Here is a 23566-nt window from a genome sequence, read left to right as displayed (position 1 = left end):
GTAATTCAGGCCCCAAATAGTCAGAACAATATTGAAAAAGAACAAGGTTGGAGGACTTATGCTTCCTAATTTCAAAAGTTACGCAAAGCTACAATAATCAAAAACAGTGTGGTTTTTGGCATAAGGATAGATATATACATCAGTGGAAACAAACTTAGAGTCCAGATATAATTATGCCCATATGTCTATGGTCAATTGATTTTCCACAAAGGTGCCAAGTCCCTTCAATAGAAAAAGAAGAGTTTCTTCAACAAATGGTGCTGGGACAACTGTATTTCTACATGAAAAAGAATGAAGTGGAATCCTACTTCACACCATGTTCAAAAACTGACTCAAAGTGGATCTATAACCTAAATACAAGAGCTAAGATCATAAAACTTCTGGAAGAAAACATAGGTAAATCTTCATGACCTTGGATTTCATGCTAAAAGCATTAACAACAAAATAAAAAACCTGGCTTCAACAAAGTTAAAAACTTTTGTGCATCAAAGGACATTATCAAGAAAGTGCAAAGACAATTCACTAACTAGAAGAAAATATCTGCAGATTGTATATGATGTTTAATATCCAGAATAAAGAGCAAATCTTTACAAAAACAAAAAGAGAAATGGTCCAATTAAAAATGGGCAAAGGACTGAAGACATTTCTCTAAAGACATACAAAAGGCCAATAAGCACATGAAAAGATGCTCAATATCAACACTCCCTAGGGAAATGCAAATCAAAGCCATGAGGTACCATTTTACACCCACTAGGATAGCTGTAACTTAAAAAAAAAAAAAGAAAATAAGTGTTGGTGAGGATATGGAGAAATTGGAAGCTTCACAGAGTGCTGTGGAAAGCAAGTTTGGCAATTCCTCAAAAGTTAAACATAGAATTATCATATGATCCACACAATTTCACTCCCAAAAAATTGGAAGCAAGAACTTGAAAAGACTGCCAATTAAAAATATGCCAATTAAAAAAAAAAACAGACAAAAGACTTGACTGGACAGTTCTCTGATGAACATAAAAAGATACTCACCATCAGTAATTATTAGAGAAATGCAAATTAAAACCACAATATCATCTCACATTCATTAGAATGCCTACTATTAAAAAAACAGAAAATAAGTTTGTAAGACTGTGGGGAAACTGGAATCTTTGTGCACTAATGATGGGATTGTAAAATGTTGCAACCGCTATAGAAAATTGTTTGGAGTTTCCTCAAAAAATTAAAAATAGATTTACTGTATACCCAGCAATCTTACTTCTAGGTGTGTGTCTGAAGGAGATGAAATCACTATCTGAAGAGATAGTTGCATCTCCATGTTCATTACAGCGTTATTCACAATAACCAAGACATGGAAACCTTAGTGTCTACCAACCAATGACTGGATAAAGAAAACACGGTATGTATATACAACAAAATGTTATTCAGCCATAAAAAAGAAAATCCTGCCTTTTGTGACAACATGGGCAGACCCTGAGGGAATTACGCCAAGTGAAATAAATCCAACACAGAAAGACAAATACTGTACGTTCTCACTTAAATGTGGAATCTAAAAAAAGCCAAACTCAGAGAAATAGAAAGGAGAGTGATGGTTGCTGGGGCTGGAAGACATGGGGAGATGTTGTTCAAAGGGTATAAACTTCCAGCTTTCAGATGAGTAAGTTTTGGGAACCAAATGTACATAATGTGACAATAATTTAACAATATTGTATTATATAGTTGAAAGCTGAGAATAAATCTTAAGTGTTATCACCATACACAGACACAAAAGGTAATTATATGAGTAAATGGAGGTGTTAATTAACCTTATTGTGGTAATAATTTTGTAATATGTACATATATCAAATCATGTGGTAAATTTTAAACTTACATGTTATGTAACAATAATATCTCAGTAAAGCTAGAGGAAAATAACAATGTATTTTGGGGCTTATATCATGTGTAAAAGTAAAATACATAACAACAATAACAGAAGGAGCAGGAAATGAAAAGTGTACAGGGTAGGGCAAAAGTAGATTTACCGCTGTTTGTATAAAAATAATACAATAAAAATAAATAATAAGAGTAAACGCTGTGTTTCATATACTCACAACTGTAAGCCTACTTTCCCCCTACCCTGTACTATAAAGTTCTTATGCTACACATGATGTGCCTACTATTACCTGAAGACAGACGCTGATGAGTTAAAGATGTACAGTATAAACTTTAAAGTAATCATTAAAATAACCAAATGAAAAATTACTGTTAGTCAACAAAAGAAGTATTGGAATAACAAAAAGTACTGATTAATTCAAAAAATGCAGAAAAAATGGAAAGAAGAACAAAGAATAAATATAAAAGAACTAGCAAAATGGTAAAAAGCAAACCTAAAGTGTTAATAACAACATCAAAAGTTAATGATCTAAACACCTCAATTTATAGGTTTGGTAAAGTAAAAAACATTCAACAAAATTCAATACCCATTTATGATTAAATTGAAAACCTCCCAGCAAGCTAGGATAAGAAAGGAACTTCTTTAACCTAATAAAGGACAAGTTAGAAGCCCACAGCTAACATCTCACTTAATGAGGGAAGACTGGGACAGGGTAAGGATGTCCACTCTCATCAGGTCTAGTCAACATTACCAGGGCAATAAAGGCAAGAAAAAGAATGAATTGACACATAAATTGTAAAATAGGATGTAAATATGTTCTTTATTTGCAGATGACACAATTGTGTTCACAGAAAATCTCAAGCAATTTACAAAAAACAAACAAAAAAAACCCCTTCTGAACTAATGAGTGAATTTATCAAGATTATAGGAAAAAACATGGCCAATATACAAAGTCAATCACACTTCTACATGCTAGCAACACACAATTGAAATTTTATATTTAAAAATACAATAACATTAGCACAAAACATGAAATACTTAGAGATAAATTTAACAAAACATGTGCGAGACTTCTACATTAAAACATTACACTAAATCTACAAAACATTTTGACAGAAATTAAAGAAGATCGAAATAAATAGATGGAGATATATATATATATATATATATTCATGGACCAGAAACCTCAATATCGTTAAGGTAGCCATTATGCTCATATTGATCTATATTGAATTGATTTGGTGCAATTCTCATGAAAAGTCCCAGGTTGTTTTTGGTAGAAATTAACAAGCTGGTTTAAAATTTACATGGCTATCCAGAATAGCCAAATCAATTTTGACAAAAGAAATGATAATATCAAAGTTGGAGGACTTACATCATTAGGCTTTAAGATGTCAGTGAAAGTTATTGTAATCAAGACAGAATGTTGTTGGGATAAACATAAACAAACAGCTCAACTGAACAGAATAGAGTTCAGAAAAAGACATACATGTGGTAAACTGATGTTCTATATTGGCAGCATTGTAATGTAATGGAGAAGATGCTGCAACACTGGATGAATTAGTTATGTTACTGCATAACAAGTTACTCCACAACCTAGTCAACACAAATTTCTTATCTTACAGTTTCTGTGAGGGATTTCAGAGTAGCTTAGACGGGTAGTGCTGGCTCAGGATTTTCATGAGGGGAGAGTGAAGACCTCAGTGAGCGCTCCGGTCACTGACGAAGGCTCAAGTAAAGCTGCAGGATCTGCTTCCAAGATAGTTCACTCGCAGTTATTTGGAAGAGGCCTCAGTTCCTCACCACGTGGATTTCTTCCTATGTCTGCTTAAGTGTGTCCTCACCACGTGGCAGCTGACTTCCCACAAAGCACGTGATCCAAGAAAGAGAATGCAGAGGGAGCCACAGTGCCTTTTATGCCTTAACCTTGGGTCGCAACACCATCATTTCTTCACATTCTATTCATTAAAATCAAGTCATTAAATACAGCCCAAACCTAAGAGGAGAGGAATTAGTCCCTATCTTTTGAAGAAAGGAGTGTGAAAGAATTTATGGGCATATTATAAAATGCCCATACTAGGTACCCATATGGAACAAAATGAATCTCAACCCCTACCTCATACCACACACAAAAATTATTTAAAAAATGAGTCAGAGGAGTAGATAAAAGGTAAAACTATAAAACTTCTAGAAGGAAACACAGGAGATGATTTTTGCAACATTAGGATAGATTTCTTAGTATACAAGGCACCATTACAAAATACAATGTTGTACATATAGCAGTATATATAAATGTCAAAAAACGGTGTTGAGTGGAGGCACATCACACTGGGATGCTGCTGCTGCTGCCACTGCCACCATCATCATGCCAGCCCCTCAGGTCTCAACAAGGCTGGGTGATGCCCCAAGAATGGGAGACAACCCAGTCAGGGAGCAGGTTGGATCCAGCTGCATCCAACATTGCTACCAGTTATTTGATAATGATAGAACTGAACTAGATGCAATTTACACCGATGAGTCATGCCTTACATGGGAAGGTCAGAAATTCCAGGGGAAAGCTCCCATTGTGGAGAAGTTGTTTAGCCTTCTGTTCCAGAAAATCCAGCACAGCACCATGGCACAAAACCATCAGCACGGCTGTGAGCTGGTGTAAGACTGATGAAGACCCCGTCATGGGGTTCCACCAGATGTTGCTATTACAGAACACCAATGATGCCTGGGTTTGCACCAATGGCATGTTCAGGCTTGCCCTGTACAACTTTGGCTGACCTTCTCCCAGCCAGGCACTGATGCTGTTTCCTCCTCCCTCCTCTTCCCCATACTATTCACCCTCCTCCCGCTACGCAAACAAGCAGGGCTGCGGTGGGAGCAGGCGCAGTGTACTGCTGCTTCCTACGAATTGTGCATGATGTTTGGATAACAGACAAGTTATATCTGACAGGAGGAGTTTGTGTTGTACCAGTGCATGCTTTGGGAAAGCTTAATGCGAAAGGTTGTCTTTTGTTTTTATTATTTTTTAATCTATTGACAAGTTACTCTAGTAACCCAAAGTGAAGGAGAAAGAGGCTGCCTTGCAGCCCAGATAATGATTTGTTCAGATGTTTCAATACTTCATGATACAATAAAACCACAAGTTTTCTTAACAACAAAACCAATGTTGAGGACAAAAAGTAGTATAATAATACATGCAAAGTCAAAGAATACTGTACAGTAATATACCTAAAATGGATATGTACATATACATTAAGAGTATAAATGTGTGCAGGGGAAAACATCAACTTCAATATTGTGTTTATCTCGGAAGAGGAAGAGAAAGAGGGGAAATGGCATCCAGGTGGAGCACACAAAGGAATTTTAATTATATCTATAATGTATTGTTATTTTTAAAGATCTGACACGTAGCAAAATATAAACATTTGGTAAAACTGGGTGATAGAGCCCTGGCTGGTGTGATTCAGTGGATTGAGTGCCAGCTTGTGAACTGAAGTCGCTGGTTCGATTTCCAGTCAGGGCATATGCCTTGGGTTGTAGGCCAGGTCCCCAGTAGGGGGTGTGCGAAAGTTACCCACACATTAATGTTTCTCTCCCTCTCTTTCTCCCTCCCTTACACCTCTCTAAAAATAAATAAATAAGATCTAAAAAGTAAAGTATTTAAAACAAAGCTGGGTGACAGATACCTGGGGTATTCATTGTAGAATTCTCTGTACATTTCTAACGTTTGAAATACTTTACAATAAATTTTTTTTAAAGGAATGGGGTCAGCAAGCTATGACCTGTGTGTGGGCTGCATGTTTCTGTGAGTAGTTTCGTTGGAACACACACACAACAGATTATGTATTGTCTGGGGCTGCTTTCCTACCACAACAGCAGAGTCAGTAGCTGTGATAGAGGCCATATGACCTCTAAGCCTAAAAGATTTTCTACCTGGCCTTGATTTATATCATCTATAGTGTGTGGCTTAATGTCTTAAACATAGGCTTTTAAGAAATGTGCTAAATACTCATAAACAGTGCATGTTGGTTCTTTGTTCAATGAATATTAATTGAGCTCCTACTAAATGCCAGGTAATGTTGTAGGTACTGATTTTATCCAGTCAAGAAGACAAAGCCAGGCCCAACACTCAAATTTTCTTAGTTCTGGGATTCACGTTGCCTCAGGGTGTGATGTAGCAGGTATTGGGCTACTGTCCACTAGAGGGCAGCCTGAAGCTTGCCCAAAATGGTGCAGTTGTTAAACCCAACAATCTAAGATTACCAGGAAAGAACTATCATGAAGGACAAAACACCAAACTACCTAAAGTTTGTATTTATTCTCTCAAAATTGTTTTTCTTTGTTTTTATTGTTGACACTATTGCAGATGTCCCCATTTCTCCCCTTCCCCCCATCTACCCAGAACCTGCCCTCCCTTCCCTCTGGTCATCACCACACTATTGTGTGTGATTATGGGTTATGCATATATGTTCTTTGGCTAGTCCCGTTCACCTTCTCTCACCCAAGATTGTTGTTAACAAAATTATAAAATGGGTCAAATTTGCATCCAGAACTCCTAGCTTCCTATTTTTTCACCTTTTCTACCCCTTTCCCTGCAAAATTAGAGTGAAACATTGCAGGCGCCACCTACTGTAAGTAAAACATGTGCAAGGCACAAGCAGGTGCATCTCTAACTAGTAGATCAGTCAGGGTGAGAAGAGAGAGGAGGTGCCTGGGGAGGCAGGGGAAACTGGGAAGCACAGAACTCCAGGCCAGAAGCCACCCTGAAAGCAGAAATGCTTGTGTACTTGCTTGGACACAGATACCAAGTTTGGTATCTACCACATTAAAAGAGAAGAAACACATACCTTCTATTTATTAGTGCACCCACTACCAACTTTGTACCACACAGGATATAGCAATGAACACTACAGACAATGCCAGCCCTCAAGAAGCGAAGGGAAGTCAGACATTAAAAAACAGAAATGTGCTAAAAGCACTGGAGTAGTAAAGACTTTCGGTTACTAATAGCATAAGAAACCAAGTGTAGTGGTAGAAAACATTATCCTCAGGGATTCTGTGATTTCAGCGGACTGGCTTCTTTCTGTGTCAGGAAGATTAGAAGGCCATGACTGATTGATGGTAGGGGGCTAGAATCATCTAGAGGCATCTTTGCTCATAGCTAGCAGCTGATGCTGGCTGTCATCTGGGACTTCTGCTGAACTGTGGGATGGAACATGTACACATTTCTTGTCCATGTTGTCTTTCCAAATGGATTAGTTTGGGCTTCCTCAGAGTATAGCAGCTTAATTCCAAGAGCAAGCATTCCCAGCAAGAAGGGTGGAAGTACACAGCATTTTGATGATCCAGCCTCAGCAGCCCTATAGCATCACTTCTGTCCTTTATTTTGTCAGGCAGCCACAAAGATCTGCATAGGTTCAAGGAGAAGAGACATATACCACCAGCCCCCCCACTTGGTAGAAGCAACACTAAAATTACATGGTAAGAAGAACATGTGGGATGGGAGATGTTATACTATGGCCATCTTCAGAAAATACAATCTGCCACCAGCTGTCATGACAGCATAGGGTGGGGGGGGGCGAGTAACAGCAAAGGCCTCTGTGAGGAAGCCTTGTTCTCAGCTAAGGGGGATAACTGGCAGCTAAGAGGGGCCTGGAGGAGAGTTTCAGGTAGAGGAATCAACATATGTAAATGATACACTCCAGAGAAGGCTAGTGTTTCACTGTGAAGAAAGTGTAAAGGGTAAGGGAAACGTGCTGCAACAGGAGGAAACAGAGGGAAGACACCAAGTGCCCTCGGTCATACCTTCTGTGCTGGACCCCAGGATCAGGAGCAGTCTCCAGTCGCTGGTGTCTTACGAGGAGAGGGGCTAGAGAGGACAGCAGCAGGCAATGACCACCCCCAAATTAATGAAAGTGAGGGAAACCCTATATGGTTATTTACCATCCAACTACCCCAGGGGTCCCAGTATGGAGGATAAAAGTTGAAACTGCTCAATTCTTATCCAGATAAAGTAATGGAAGTCTAAAGAAAATAACTATGCCCCTAACATGCCTGAGGCAGCTATGGATAAAAGAGTTGGCACAAGGCACATCAATGACACAGTGGAGATGGGGAGACCCAACAAGTCTACAGTAGAAAACTCACGTTGCTGCCACTTAGGCATCTGCTGCCCTGTACTCTTTTCCTTGTCCTCAATCAGATCAGTGACTGAGTGGGGTTTTTTTCCTCATTTTATACTTGGGATTGAATGTGTCTCAAGCTAGTCTTATCTTGAGAGCTGACTCTTGAGACAATGGAAAATTAACTGAGTGCAGTTGCCTAAAGGGCACTGTGCTTGAAGATCAGGACAAGGAGGCCATTATCAAAGAAGCTAAGTTTGCTGCATAATAAGGATCAGAAGATCTGGTCCTGATTACAGAACCTTGGGTTGTTTCACCCACCTCATCCTTCGAGACCATTCCAAAAGATCTATAAGATTCCATCTGGGAAAACACTAGTTCCTGGAGAGCAAGAAGGAAGAGGGTTATTGGTTGAAATAAAAACAGGGTTGAATGAGTTCCAGAAAGCAGGGTTCTCAAACTTGTGAACAATAATCTGCCAAAGAATACAACTTCAAAAAAACCCAACTAGAAGCAATATGCAGAGAAGTAAGATGAGAGGGGCCCCTTGGAACAAAGACAGCTGGTCCATAGCACAAGAATCTGGATCCAGCCCTCCAGGCAGATGGAGGGGTCACTCTGCAGAGAAGCCCCCTTCAGGATCTGTGAGGGAGACAAGAACAGAAGACTCCTGGAAACGGAGATGGTGGCAGCACCAGTGAACCCTCAGCCACCTCGGAAGAGAAGGATCCAAGCTGACCCCACTGTTGAAAGTGTGGAGGGATTTAAGAATAGAATGGAAGCTAACAGGAAGATTTCTAAAGAATTAAAACCATGGCTTGTTGAGGACTAGGACTTGGTAACCAGGCAGAAGTGGCTGTTTCAACTCCCTGCTAAGAAAAATGTAGATGCCATCCTAGAAGACTATGTAAGCTGCAAGAAATTCCAAGAAAATGTCAACAATATCCCTGGCTGGTGTGGCTCAGTGGGTCAAGCACCAGTCTGCAAACCAAAAGGTCACTGGTTCAGTTCCCATTCAGGGCACATGCCTGGGCTGCTAGCCAGGTCCCCGGTTGGGGGTATGAAAGAGGCAACTTGCACATCATGTTTCTCTCCCTTCCCCTCTCTCTAAAAAATAATAGAATCTTTTAAAAATATATGCAATGCCCACCAAAATCCTCTTGGCTCACCCTGATGCAAGTGTCCCAGGTTTATGGAGTGCCATACCTACTGAGATTATTTGCAAGAGTCAGAGCAGTGTTGGCATATACACCCCTTGATCAGAAGAGTCTTGCCGTATTGTTGGGCTATTTGCATATCTGGCAAAGAATGGTGCATCTCTGTTTACTGCCAGTGATTCCAAAGTGGCTTTGGCTGAGCACCACAGCAAAGCCCTGTGAGGGTCTACTGACCACTCACTATTATGTTTGTATCTGTAAACACTCTTTTTGTTCTTAGTCTTTTTCTTGCGTAACTGATGCTCTTTAAAATTATTAATGTTTAACAGGGCTTATATTTGTTTTGTTTTAAACAGAATATAAAAGCAGTTCAAGCTCCTTTTCTCATTGAAAGTTGCTACCAGTGTAAGCAGTAATTAGACAAAGAAAGAACATTCAATAGAACACTTTCTGGCCTAGTTGACAGCATTACTTGAATGCTGATGGTTCTATCCCTTTGACGCTACACAATTTTCTGATTACGTATTAATGCTACGTGATAAAATGCTCTAAGTGCCAAAGGTTCAACTTTATATACTCGAAAACCCATATGTTTGTGCTCCTTTTCTAATGGTGCATGAAGTAAAACAGTCAACCCTCTGCACGTCCATCCGTGCTGTTCTTTAGGCCTTCTATCTTCACTCACATTGTTGAAGGAAGCTGAGCTGTCTCATGGTTTTTGTGTTTGAGTCTAATGCACATTCTGTCATGACAGAAGCAATGCATTATTGTGTAGCTGTGGTTTTTCTGGAGAAGTCAGTATTTTAGGAACTGTATTTCGGATCTTAAATATAATCTGTTTCTAAATTTCAAGAAAAAAGAGTCAGATGCAAGAAATCGGTCCTTAAAATGGGTACTGTGTACCACTAGGTATTGTGTATCAGTGGGTATTGTGTAAGAATTATCTGAACATATCAGATAATTATAAGTATCTGTATGCATATGAAGAGAGATAAAATTGGAGAGTCAAGTAGAGATTAGACCACGAAGGACCTTGTAAGTCAGGTTAGAGTGTGGCTCCTGTGCTTCCCTAATGATACAATTTCAATCCAGCTGCAGACATATGACACAGATTATGTGGACACTAAACTACCTGCGCACTGACTTATGCTTCTGAAATTTTTGTTCATCCTGCTTCTGCATGAAATGGTTTTACTCACCTGGGGAAAACCTATTTATCTTCTAAGATTCAGCCTAGGTGTCACCAAATTGTCAACCCTTCCTCAAGCCCACCTTGGTGGCCACCTTGGTGTCCCTACTCTACCTTGTACAGACTATTTTCATTGCACTTATTTACTTTGTTGTACTCATTCACATGTGTGTTCCCTGATCTAGTCTCTGGGCTCTTTGAAGACACTGACTGTGTCTTACTTGTTTATCTTCGGATGTTCAACATGTTGAGCACTTAATAATTGTTTGCAGATTATTGCATGAGTGAAAATTCCACCTTCGAACTGAAGCTAACAAAAATATGACTTCCTTACTTTGGTGAAGATCATAGATATTTTGGATTATCTTTTACTTTAAGCTTAGGCTAGGCTAAAATGGAAGGGTATAACCATTACTGACACCATGTCATGACTGCTTTTTCTACGGCAGTTGTATGTTGTAAGCACTCAACATGTATTAACTATTTAATCCTTCTACTAGTCCTACTACAGGTTCAGGAAGGGTTGAAAAGGCTGCAGCTGGTCACCTGGGGAAGAAGGCCCAAATGAGTAGATGAAATGAGGAAGATCTGGAGAGGCCTCATGAGCCACAGTGAAGAGGCAGAGAACTGAAGAGTAGAGTTCTTTAGGAAAATGATTTGGGCTGTGGCCTGGGCTTAGGTTTTTACTGCCTGTTGCAGTATGAGACCATGAGACACAGTCCATACAAAATGGGTAGGATTCTTCATTTTACTGAGGAGCAAGTGAGAAGTAATACTCTACAGCTTATCAAGGAAACAATTTAAAATGCCTTATGTTGTTTCCTGTTCCACTGAAGATGGAGTAAGCACATTCTATCCTATTTGTCTTGCTAATTACAATAAAAACTCAAGATCAAAATACATGAATAACTATCAAAAAACATTCTGAAAGTGGAGAAAAAGGCGGCAAACTGGCTAGGGACTTGAGGGATGACTCAGTGGTGAGTTCCCTTGGGTGATCTATTTGTTTTGCCTCCTATATAGCCTGGCTTGGATGTTAGAGTAATATGCAACCAGAAAATGCTAATAATGGCACTTAAAAAAAAAAAAAAGCCTGTTTTCTCTAGCCAAGCGACCAGGAAGAATGTAGTTCTTCAGGGGGTTACCCTTTTGACAATCGCTACCCTACTCTTGTCAAGCACCACACACACACAAAAACCCCCAGACCCTTCCCCTTCCCCTTTGCTACCAGGTACTGCAGAGACTGCGGGACAAAGCCGTTTTGACCATTCCTTTCTTATACCAACAAAGCAAAGGTGGGCACTTCTTTCCTCCTTGCCGGGCATTGAAGAGACCATGAGGGGGAGTTCTATTGACTATTTACAACTTGCACTAATTGAACAATTAAAAGGTGGTACCCCATCCCCTCTCAAATAGAGCGAGGAGGCAGAAAACGGGATTCTGACTCCCAAGCAACCCATGTATGAAATCAACTGGCATCAACAGAGTGAAAGCCCTGAGAACTGAACTACAATGTGGAATACTCTAAGGCATCAAACTGGCCTCTGGGTAGCACACAGCGGAGCAGTTCAGAATAGCTTTGCAAAGGCTTTGAAAACTAAATTGATCTTCAAACCAGAGTCCACAAAATTGGACCAGAATGTGCATTCTATATGTAAACATATTGACCGCTTGCTAAAATAGAAGATTTACAAAGGAACTAGAACTTCATAATATTCAAAATGTACAGGATAAAAAAATCACCTGATACTAAAAAACATGAACAACTCAGAAAGTACAAGAGAGGCCAACACTGAGGTGACAAATATGTGGGAATTACTGAACAAGGATTTTAGAGAAGCTATCATAAAAATGTCCTAAGCAATTATGAACACTTTTGGAACACGATGAAAAACAGAAAGTCTTGTCAAAGGCAAAGAAAATATAAAGACCTGACTGGAAATTTCAAAACTAAAAATTACAAGTAAAAAACTCACTGAATGGGCCTGAAAGCAGAATGGAGACTAAAGAGATGAAAGGATCACTGAACCTGAAGATGTATCAGTAGAAATTATTCAGTCTGAACACAAGAAACAGAGCAGAGAAAAATGAACATGCGCCTATGGACAATACAAAGTAACTAACACTTATGTTACTGGACTCCCAGAAGGAGGTAAAAACGGGACAGTGCACAAAAAATATTTGAACAAATAATGGCTGTAAACTTCCCAAATTTGACAAAAGACATAAACCTACAATTCAAGAATCTGGGCAAACTCTAAAAGGAGAAACCTAAATAAATCAGTACCCAGACACATTGTAATCAAATGTCTGAAAATTAAAGATAAAGCAAAAATCTAGAAAGCAGCTGGATAGGAACAAAGCATTACCTACAGGGGAATAACAATTCGCATGACTATAGTTTTGTTATCAGAAGAGCAACTTCTTAAGAAGGAAGAGGAAGGTGGTGATGGTGAGGATGATGAAGACAACATGTCTGCAGGCTCCAAGGTGCCTTAGGGTAATCATCCTGCAGGTGCCCAGCTCAACCAGCTTAATGGTGAGCAGGGCCCTCTGAGTGTCAACGAGAGGGTCAAGCAGTGGACACCCTGTGGACTCCATTAGGGCCAAGATAAAGGGTGGGAGGCAGCACCAGGCAATGGCACCTATGAGTTGTTCTCCATGGCAGCTATCAATAAGGAGAATCATTCTCTGTTGTCATTGGGCCAGACCCCTGATTCCCTATGCCTTTGCTCCCAGGAACACCAGCCCTGCCTGGGGCCAGTGGGCTCCCTTTGGCTGCCCTTCTGTGTGCAAAGAGAAGCCAGGTAACCCTGTGGAGTGGATAGGGATGGATGTGGTAGAATATTTCACAGGGGCTGGCTTTCCTGAGCAGGCAACAGCTTTTTAAGAAAAGGAAATCAACAGAAAGTCTCTCCTGCTTATACAACAGATGTGCTAAGCTGCCTGTCCATCTGCATTAGCCCAGTGCTGAAAACCTATAAGCACCACATCAAGGTGAAACAGGGTGCAGAATGAGAGGTTCCCTGCAGCCCACGGTTGGGGAATGGGAGAAGGGAGAACAGATGACAGGCTTTCTTTGCATATCTATGGCAAGCTAATGGCTAGCTAATAGCTATGCTACCGCCCTGGGGCAAAAGGTGTACAGGACTTTCAGAATGTATCCTGATTTGTGACATAGTCAGAGAGGTGGAGGCCCCTACTTCATTGAGTCATGCTTGCCCTAACCAGAAATGGCAGGCAGCCAAGAGAAAGTAGAAGATGTGCAGGGGGGAGGAGGGGGGACTGTCAAATGCAGCTCAGTGTGGGAGGGGCTACATGGAAGGTCACATAGGAAGCTCCATCAGGATTTAAAAGAAGGGTTGGCAGCCCTGAGGTAGAAGGGTCATGATGTAGCACCTAAGCTGTTTGCAGAAGAGTTGGTCTGCCATGGGCAGAGCCATGCAGGCAGAGTGACGAAAGGGAAGGAGGAGGAGTAGCCATGAGGAAGGCGCCACAAGCCGGAAGGGAATTCAGCCATGTTGCCTATAGTGATATAGCAGCTATGCAGTTTGTAGTCAGGATTCTGCCATGCAGCCTGGTGCAGTACAGGAACCATGCTGCTGCACTAACTGTGCCCACTCCAGCTGACTCCGAAGCCACCAAGGAGTCTGCCTTGCATGATGCTAACCTGCTGCCTTACAGACTTGGGACTTTATCTGGACTCTAGGGACTTGGTACGTATGGAAAAGGCCACTCTCCTGGGACTTGTGCCTTTCCTGGACTTCACCATGATCCAGTGCAACATGGCACATGCTTTCCTGGACTATTACGTGGAGGCTAAAGACAACGTACCCCAGATCCTGAAGGGGAGAGTGGCTGCAAGAGCCAGCTTAAGAACAGATAAAGAGGTGGGGAACTGGTCGGGCTTGGTTTTGGCTTTCAGCCTGGTAGAGAGCAAGGGAAGTGCTAGGTCTCATGGGAGAACAGGGCTCTGAGCAGAAGTGCTCTCGGCCTTCCCAGTTTTTTACTTCTGTAAATAAAAACTTGTTTCTCCCAACACTAATTGTTGGGTCATGCACCAAGGTGCCACATGCACAGGCCTGTTTGCTTGGTTACAAAGGTGCTCCAGCAAGGCTACTTTGAGAATGATGACCCTGATGGCTTTCTAGGCTGAGTGCCCAGTCTGGCCCCTGAACCAACCCATTCCAGCCCCATCTCACGAAGAACCTCGGAGTCCAAAAGCTGCACCAGAGACACTTTCAGCCCTTATAACAGGTTCCAAGGAAGGGGCACCTTTCCCTCCTTGTCTCTTCCCTGTCTCAACACACATCTCGCCCCCAGCACATCCTAAACTCCCCAGCCTCGGATGTTTTGGGGGGGAAAAAAATGAGAGCTTCCCACCTCCCCTAGACCTTCAGTTCAGCCAGATGTTTCCTATACAAATGTTTTGTTCTGCCTCTTAATCATGGTAGGTGGCCTTTCTTCCCTCCCCACCAACTAGACCCCTCCTTGAAAAGCTGGGGTGTGGTGCATGGGTCTTCCCCACTCCTCCCCTTTCTGTTGGTTGTTGCTCTAGATGGCTGTATTGCTTTTAAATATTGTGTTGAAGTTTTTAAAAAGGAAAAAATCATGGAGAAGTAGCAAAACATTTGTAAAGTGCTGAAAGAAAGGAACTGACAACCCATAATTCTATATCCAGGGCAAAATACCTTTTAGGAAAGAAGGAGTAAAGATATTATGAAATGAAGGAAATGGGACTTCCAGCCAAGTTGGAGGCATAGGTAGATATGATTTGCTTCCTTGAACAACCAAAAAAAGGACAACAAATGAAAAACAAAAAACAACCAGAACTGCCAGAACATCAAACTGTTTGGAAGTCCAATAACCAAGGAGTTACAGAAGAAACATTCATCCAGACCTGTAGGAAGGGTGGAGATGGGCAGTGGGGGCAGAGAGGATGCACAACAAGGCGGCAGCTGGTGTACCAGGCAATTACATATTTACATGCGGATAAACCTGGAGGAACAACTGGGAAGCGAGACAGACTATGCAACCGAGGGTTCCAGCACAGGAAAATAAAGCCTCGAAACCTCCGACTTTAAAAATCTATGGGGGTTGTGGAGGTGGGAGAAATTCCCAGTTTCACAGGAGAGTCTGTTGGAGGCACCCATGGGGTCCTACAATGTATACAAACCCACCTACCAAGGAATCAGCACCAGATGGGCCCAAATCACTTGTGGGTAGCGGGGAAAGTGACTGAGAAAAGGGCAAGAGCCAAGCAAGCAGCCCTGTTCCCTCTCTGACCACCCCCCACCACATACAGTGCCACAATACACTGAAGTGGGTTGCTCCACCCTGGTAAACGTAACAGGTGTTAAGGGGCTCCACCCCTTACCATGTAACAGGTGTGCTGAGACAAAAATATATGGCCCAAATAAAAGGATAGATCAAAACTCCTGAAAAAGAACTAAGTGACAAGGAGATAGCCAACGTATCAGATGCAGAGTTCAAAACACTGGTAATCAGGATGCTCACAGAATTGATTGAGTACAGATGCAAAATAAAGGAAGACATGAAGGCTATACAAAGTGAAATAAAGAAAAATATACAGGGAACCAACAGTGAAGGGAAGGAAACTGGGACTCAAATCAATGATTTGAGGCAAAAGGAAGAAATAAACATTCAACTAGAACAGAATAAAGAAACAAGAATCCAAAAAAAATGAGGAGGAGTTTAGGAGTCTCAGGGACAATATTAAATGCTCCAACACCTGAATCATAGGGATACCAGAAGGAGAAGAGGAAGAACAAGAAATGGAAGACTTCTTTGAAAAATTAATGAAGGAGAACTTTCCCAATCTGGCAAAGGAAATAGACATACAAGTCTAGGAAGCTCGGAGAGTCCCAAAGAAGTTGGACCCAAGAAGGAACACACCAAGGCCCATCATAATTACACTACCCAAGGTTAAAGATAAGGAGAGAATCTTAAAAGCAGCAAGAGAAAAGGAGACAGTTATCTACAAAGGAGTTCCCATAAGACTATCAGCTGATTTCTCACAATAAACCTTGCAAGCAAGAAGGGGCTGGAAAGAAGTATTCCAAGTCATGAAAGGCAAGGACCTCCATCCAAGATGACTCTATTCAGCAAAGCTTTCATTTAGAATGGAAGGGCAGATAAAGTGCTTCCCAGATAAGGTCAAGTTCAAGGAGTTCATCATCACCAAGCCCTTATTATATGAAATGTTAAAAGGACTTATCTAAGAAAAAGAAGATCAAAACTATGAACAGTAAAATGACAACAAACTCACAACTATCAACAACTGAACCTAAAAAACAAAAACTAAAACAAATAAAGCAAACAACTAGAACATGAACAGAATCATAGATATAGAGATAACATGGAGGGTTATCTGCAGGGAGGGGGAGGGGGGATGAGAGAAAAAGTACAAGGAATAAGTATAACTGGTAGATACAAAATAGACAGGGGGAAGCCCTGGCTGGTGTAGCTCAGTGGATTGAGCGTGGGCCTGCGAACCAGACGATCGAGGTTCGATTCCCAGTCAGGGCACATACCGGGGTTGCAGGCTGGTTCCCTGCAGGCCAGTTCCCAGCAGGGGATGCATGAAAGGCAACCATACATTGATGTTTCTCTCCCTCTCTCCTTCCCTTCCCCTCTAAAGATAAATAAATAAAATCTTAAAAAAAAATAGACAGGGGGAGGTTAAGAACAGTATAGGAAATGGAAAAGCCAAAGAACTTGTATGTATGACCCATGGACATAAGAGAGGGCAGATGCTGGAGGAAGGGGTACAGGGTGGAGGGGGATAAAGGGCAGAAAAGAAATGGGACAACTGTAATAGCATAATCAATAAAATATACTTAAGAAAAAAGAAATGATGGAAAATGGAGTGATTTGCCACTATCAGAGCTGCTCTAAAGAAAAAAAAAACAGTTCTTTAAGCCCTGGCTGGTGTGGCTCAGTGGGTTGAGTGCCTGCCTACAAACCAAAGGGTTGCTGGTTCGGTTCTTTGTCAGGGCACATGTTTGGGTTATGGGCCAGGTCCCCAGTGGGAGGCATGGGAGAGGCAACCACACATTGATGTTTCCCTCTCTTTCTCCTCTGTCTACAAATAAATGAAAAAATCTTTAATAAAAGCTCTTTAAATGGAAAGGAAATAACAGAAACTTGGTATTTTGGGGGTAAATATTGGGTTGAATATAATCTCTTGAATTTTTAAAGCCATGTTTGATGGATGAAAGCAAAATTATAATACTGTCTCATGTGGTTCTCAATATATACAGAGATATTTAAGACAACAGCCCTGGCTGGTGTGGCTCAACGGATTGAGCACCAGTCAGGTTGCTGGTTTGATTCCCAGTCAGGGCACAAGCCTGGGTAGTGGGCTGGGTCCCCAGTTGGGGGCATGAGAGAGGCAACCAATCAATGTATCTCTCACACACTGATGTTTCTTTCTCTTTCTCCATCCCTTCCCCTCTCTCTAAAAGTCAATCAATAAAAATCTTAAAAAAGAAAAAGACAACAGTATAACCCTGGGCAATGTGGCTCAGTTGGTTGGAGTGTCATCCCATAAACTGAAAGGCTGCAGGTTCAATTCCCACTCAGGGCACATGCCTAGGTTGCAGGTTCAGTCCTGGGTCATGGTGGGTACGAGAGTCAACCAATCGATAGTTCTTTTTCTTCTTCCCTTTCTCCCTTCCCCTCTCTCTAAAATGAATAAGCATGTCTTCAGGTGAGGATTAAAAAAAAAAAGAAAGAGGAAGACAACAGTATCATAAAGGAAGAAAAAAGACCTAAAGGGGGTAAAGTTTCTATATTCTACTTGAACTGGTAAAGTATGTATAATATAATCTCTACAGCAACCATTAATTGGTCTATACAGGCCAATTAAAATACAGACACTGTCAGATTATATGTTTTTAAAAACATAAGAGAGTTGTCACACAAAATGGCAAAGCAGAAAACTCTAGGAGTTTGTCCCATCATCAAAGCAACCACTGAGCAAGGGACAGTGATTGAAATCAACTATTTTGGAACTCCAAAACATGACCAGAAACTTTTAACAACCTAAGGAGTCCTCATAAGAATGAAGGGAGAAGTCACTGCTCTTTCACAAGCAAGCAGCACGTGCAAGCCGGCCAACATTCCCCGCTCCTTAGACATGTTGCAGCTGTGTGGATAGCAGCTTGCCTTCCTGGAGAAGGTGCTGATGCCATCGCTGGCGGTGGAGACGCCGTCCTCCAAAAATTAGGGCTTCCACATTTTGGTGTCTTATGGATCCCTGAGGACAAGCAGAAATGCTTGCCTTGCATTTTAACCCTCTTAGCAGCCACCATCAGCTTCCCCAGAGAAACAGTGACTTCACAAAAACAAGGGATACACTTCTTTGCTGTCGTCCCTAGGGGAGACAGGCCACCAATAGCCAGTTCCCAGATCCTCAGGGGACCAGTGTGGAAAAATCTGTCAGAAAAGGAGTAGAAGGTTTACCAGTCCTAGGTGACCAAGTAGTTTCACAAACAAGTCCTCCAGCGAGTTTAGAAATAATTAGGCCCAACTCAGAGGAAGTGGAATTGCTCCTGCTGTGCAAGGAGGTCTAGCTGCTCCAGTGAAATCGAGGCACAGAGAAGTATTCTGTCTGACACATCCTATGATGAAGAGTGACAAAAACCAATTCTGCATGTCCTGAGTCATCACCAGATCATCCACGATTCTATTCAAAGCCTGGATAAAAAGTACAATATCATTAATGGAAAGGTTTAAAAAATTCACTATTTTCACATGCAATCAATGTGGCAAAATCACCCACTTGGATATGCATAAAATTACCTTCTTTCTAGAAAGATCAAATTATAGAAAATGAAGAAGGGCCCTCCTCCCTTTTCATTCTCTTACCCTGAAAGTGACACCCCAACTATACCAGTAGAAAGGCCAGAAAATGATTCCAAAAGCAACCTTGTAAGAACATCTTACCAGTCACAGAGTTTGTAGGAAGAGATCACGAGTCAACTCTACCAGGAGTAGGAGTCGCACCTCAGTCAGAGTTTGATGATTTCTTCATCTTCACACAGTCCTATGGGTCACATTACACACTGGTGATCCAATGCCAGGCTCCTCTTCCATGCCCTGCTTTGCCAGCCCAGGGGCTTGCAGAACCAGTAGTATCTTCTCAGCTGCCCGAAAGTCCCCATAAGTACCTGCAGCCATGTTGGGCCCAGGCAGATCCAGTGCAGCACACAACCCTGAGATGATGGCTTACTCAACTTTGCTGAAAAATAAGAGCCTCAGCCATACTGCCTCATCTCTCTGCATCCCAGCCGGTTTCACTACAAGTTCATCAGTAGGAACTGACTGAGATACACTAAAACAAGACTTCTCTGATGACCTTTCAACTTGGTCCACAGAGGAAGTGATCCTCAGACACTCAAATCCCTTGGGGACCTCTTCAACAAAAATGACATTAATGGGGAAGCTCTGCTACTACTCAAGAGTGGCTACATGTCACTACTCAAGAGTGACATGAGGTATATGGGGTGTAAGCTGGGGACAGCGCTAAAGTTGTGCCACTACATCAAAAAGCTTAAAGGAAATATGTTGATGTTTTTAAAACATTTATGTAGATTTACATTGAACTGAATTCTGGGGAGACCAATGCCATCTTGTTTTAAAATTATTTTGCTGCCCTTAGAAATTTTTATGTTGTAGAAGGTTCCTCTAAAGATATGTTAGATCAAGAATTGCAAACCTACATTACAGTCCAGTCTACTTCTTTAGAAAACATTTCACATGTTCCACGGTACATTCAAATTGGCAGTTTGTTTTTTACTGTTGTCGTTGGATAGTTTACAAATACACTTCATATAGGAAACAGAAAAACACTTGATTTTGGTTAAGGTTTATATGTAGAATCAAAACAGCTAAATCCCAAAGAGAAAAGTGTCAGGAACTGACAAGTTCTCTAATAAAATCCATGAGACGTTTTCCTTAGAAGAAAACGTCAAGATACATCTGTAGATATCATCCTTCTCAAATATTGTGTCTGTTACTGCAGTGTTCTGTTCTTGTTCTACCAGTTTCCTGAAAAGGAATAGCCATATAAATTATTTTCCTTTTTGTATTATTTCTCTGTATGCTGTATTTGTTCCTTTTTAAAGAAAAAAAGCAAATTTCTAAGCTTTCATAAAGTATTCATACCAGTTTTTAAATAAATTATGAGATAGATAGAATGGTTGTTTAATGCAAAAGATCTTATACTACAAGGGTGGTGTTGATGGAATCTAGTTATATTCTTTTATATTAAATATCTATTATTTTAAAATTTCTAAAATATTTTGCCTAAGCTTGGATATTTAGCTAGCCATTTATAGCTAACATTTCTCTATGAAGATGCTTAGGTCCAAATTTTTTAAAGATATACATTCTATTACCTATGTTTATTCCTCATATAGGTACTATTTCATATTTATATTTTACTCTATATCTAAAGTATACACACAAGTAAATCTTTTCTTTTTTAATTTAAAATGACACTTTGCACTCCAATAGAGGTAAAGATTAAATCTATGATGCACGGCCCATGGACATGAACTAAGGAGGGGAGGATTGCTGGAAGGAAGAGGGGTACAGGGCAGACGGGGGCAAAGGGGGAAAAATTGGGATAACTAACAGCATAATCAATAAAATATATTTTTAAAAATATAAAAAATAAATCTACATATAGTGAGATGTTCTTATTCTGTAAAAAATATGCACATCATTTGCCATCACTAGTACCTCCCAGCCCACTGTTCAAGGTTTCCATGAAGGCAAGTTCTCTCTCCTGTGCAACATTTCTAGTTAACTTGCTTTCTGAGCCATTTATTCTATTAAACTTTGGAAGGTACATGAGTTCTGATTTGTCATTTTGGACTTTACTTTAAAAATTAGAACTTTCAAGCAAAACATGTTATTCTTTTGTTATTTATTACACTGTTACATAATATAACCTTTGTTGTAATATAACTTATATTATGAGAATTGGTGCTAATTGTATTAGCCATTAACCAAGTGTCCTTTGTATTTATAAACAAATGCAACTATGTGATCTAAAGAGTGCTTTTATCTATTTTGTTGCTTTTGTGTTATAAGACAAGATTTTAATTTACACTTTTCATCTTCTCTTTAATTGTGACAATTCTGTGCCAAGTTGAACAGTCCTCGGGTGTTTACATAAATACTACGTTTTACAGTTCTCTGATTTTAAAATACAATAAAGTTAAAAGCTATAAAAATTTAAAAAGGAATACACACTTTGCAAAAATAGCTTGGAAAAGTAATATACAGCTCTCAACAAGCAAAATTTAGCAATCCCTGATGACTAAGAGAATCACATTTTGAGAGTTACCATATTGTAACACTTGAAATGTACAGCTCTCAACTAGAACAAAAAAAGATATGCAAAGAAACAGCAAAGCTTGGATGATTCACAGGAAAAAAAAAAAAAACTTGACAGAACCATCCTTGAGGAAGCTGAGGCGTTGGACTTACTAAACAAAAACTTCAAATCAACCATCTTAGATACATTCAGTGAGTTCAGGACTTTGAACAAAGAACTAAAGAAAATCAGGAAAACAATGGATGAACAAAATGAGACTACCAATAAAAAGAGTTACAAAAAGGAGCCAACCAGAAATTCTGGCCTGAAAAGTACCTGAACTGAAATGAAAAATTCACTAGAGGGACCAACAGCAGATGTGAAGTAAAAGGAAAGGTCAGAAAACTTGAAATTATCCAGTCTGAGGAGTAGAAAGAAAACTAAATAACAAAGTAGAACAGAGCCCTGCCAGGGTAGCTCAGTTGGTTGGAACACTGTCCACACAGGCCAAGAGTTTCAGGTTCCATTCCTGGTCAGGGCACGTACAAGAGTCAACCAATGAGCCCTGACCAGTGTGGCTCAGTTGGTTGGGTGTCCTCCTGCAAAGTGAAAGGCTGCAGGTTCCATTCCTGGTCAGGGCACATGCCTACCTAGGTTGTGGGTTCAGTCCTGGACAGATGCATAAGAGAGGCAACAGATAGATGTTTCTCTCTCGCATCAATGTTTCTCTACCTCTTTCTTCTTCTCCCTCTCTCTAAAAATAAATAAACCTTTAAAAATGTTTAAAAAGGGAACCAACCAATGATCACATAAATAAGGGGAACAACAAATCGATGTTTCTCTCTAGAATAAAATTTTTTAAAATGTAAAAAAATTAAAGAGTTGAAGGACCTGTGGAAGGGCAGTAAGAAGACAAAGGAACCTTCTTACTGCTCTTCCTCCTTATTGCCCTTGGAACCTCCAAAAATATTGGAGAGCGCTTTACGGGATCTCAGAGAATGATGGGGTTGGACACTGGTTAAGAGGCAAATCTGATACTTTCATGCTTTAGTAACTCTGGTGAATTTAGCAAGTACACAGGAGATGGGAAACTGAGAGAGGAAGCGAATATTATGACTTCAGATTTAGACAGAGTCTGAGGGATGGAAAAAGGCACATAGCACTGCCCTACGCAGTCCTAGAGCTCGTAAGTCCTATTACAGGAGAGCAATTAAGAGCCATCTAAACAACCTTTGTAACTGAGATGATGTAGCAGACCAAAATTTATTACAAATGCCAAAAACAGCCCTGGCTGGAGTGGCTTGGTTGGCTGAAGCCTCCTCCTCTACACCAAAAAGTCGCAGGTTTGATTCCCCCATCAGGGCATATACCCAGGGTGCAGTTTGACACTCTGTACAAGAAGGCAACTGATGGATGTTTCTTTCTCACATCTACTTCTGTCTCTTTCCCTCCCTCCCTCTCCTCTCTAAAAGCAATAAAGCATTTTACAAAGAGACAGCCAAGAACAGAACCCTGAACAGAGATGTGGTACTGAGATGAGGAGTAGAAACCAAGAAAGGAGAACCAGACAGAGAAGAGGGGCTGATGTCCCGGAAGGCACCGTGGGATTAAAGAGAGCGAGAACGCAGGAACCAGCGAGGAAGGCGAAGAATGTGCTGGAGCAAGGGTGTCCAACCCGCCACCCAGGATGGCTATGAATGCGGCCCAACACAAAATTGTAAACTTACTTAAAACCTGTTTTTTGCTCATTGGTTTTCGTTAGTGTCTATGTCCTTAATGTGTGGCCCATGACAACTCTTCTTCCATGTGGCCCAGAGACGCCAAAAGGCTGGACACCCCTATAGGAACAATGCTAAGCAAGAAACGCTGTACGCCTACTACGCGCTGAACTAA

The 23566-nt window shown here is 40.8% G+C and overlaps 3 pseudogenes; all 3 read left to right on the top strand.

The window, feature by feature from the left end:
* The first annotated feature begins 4274 nt into the window (after positions 1–4274).
* Positions 4275–4632, top strand: LOC119056346 (nuclear transport factor 2-like; annotated as a pseudogene).
* Positions 4633–8409: 3777 nt separating this feature from the next.
* Positions 8410–9356, top strand: LOC119056356 (mortality factor 4-like protein 2; annotated as a pseudogene).
* Positions 9357–14045: 4689 nt separating this feature from the next.
* LOC119056366 (uncharacterized) lies at positions 14046–23566 on the top strand (annotated as a pseudogene).

This window comes from Artibeus jamaicensis, unplaced genomic scaffold, assembly GCF_021234435.1.
Source record: "Artibeus jamaicensis isolate MK-2021 breed Jamaican fruit bat unplaced genomic scaffold, CSHL_Jam_final contig_1582, whole genome shotgun sequence".
Lineage (NCBI taxonomy): Eukaryota > Metazoa > Chordata > Mammalia > Chiroptera > Phyllostomidae > Artibeus > Artibeus jamaicensis.
The sequence above is the reverse complement of the archived record's forward strand: the minus strand, read 5'-3'. Positions and strand labels throughout refer to the sequence as shown.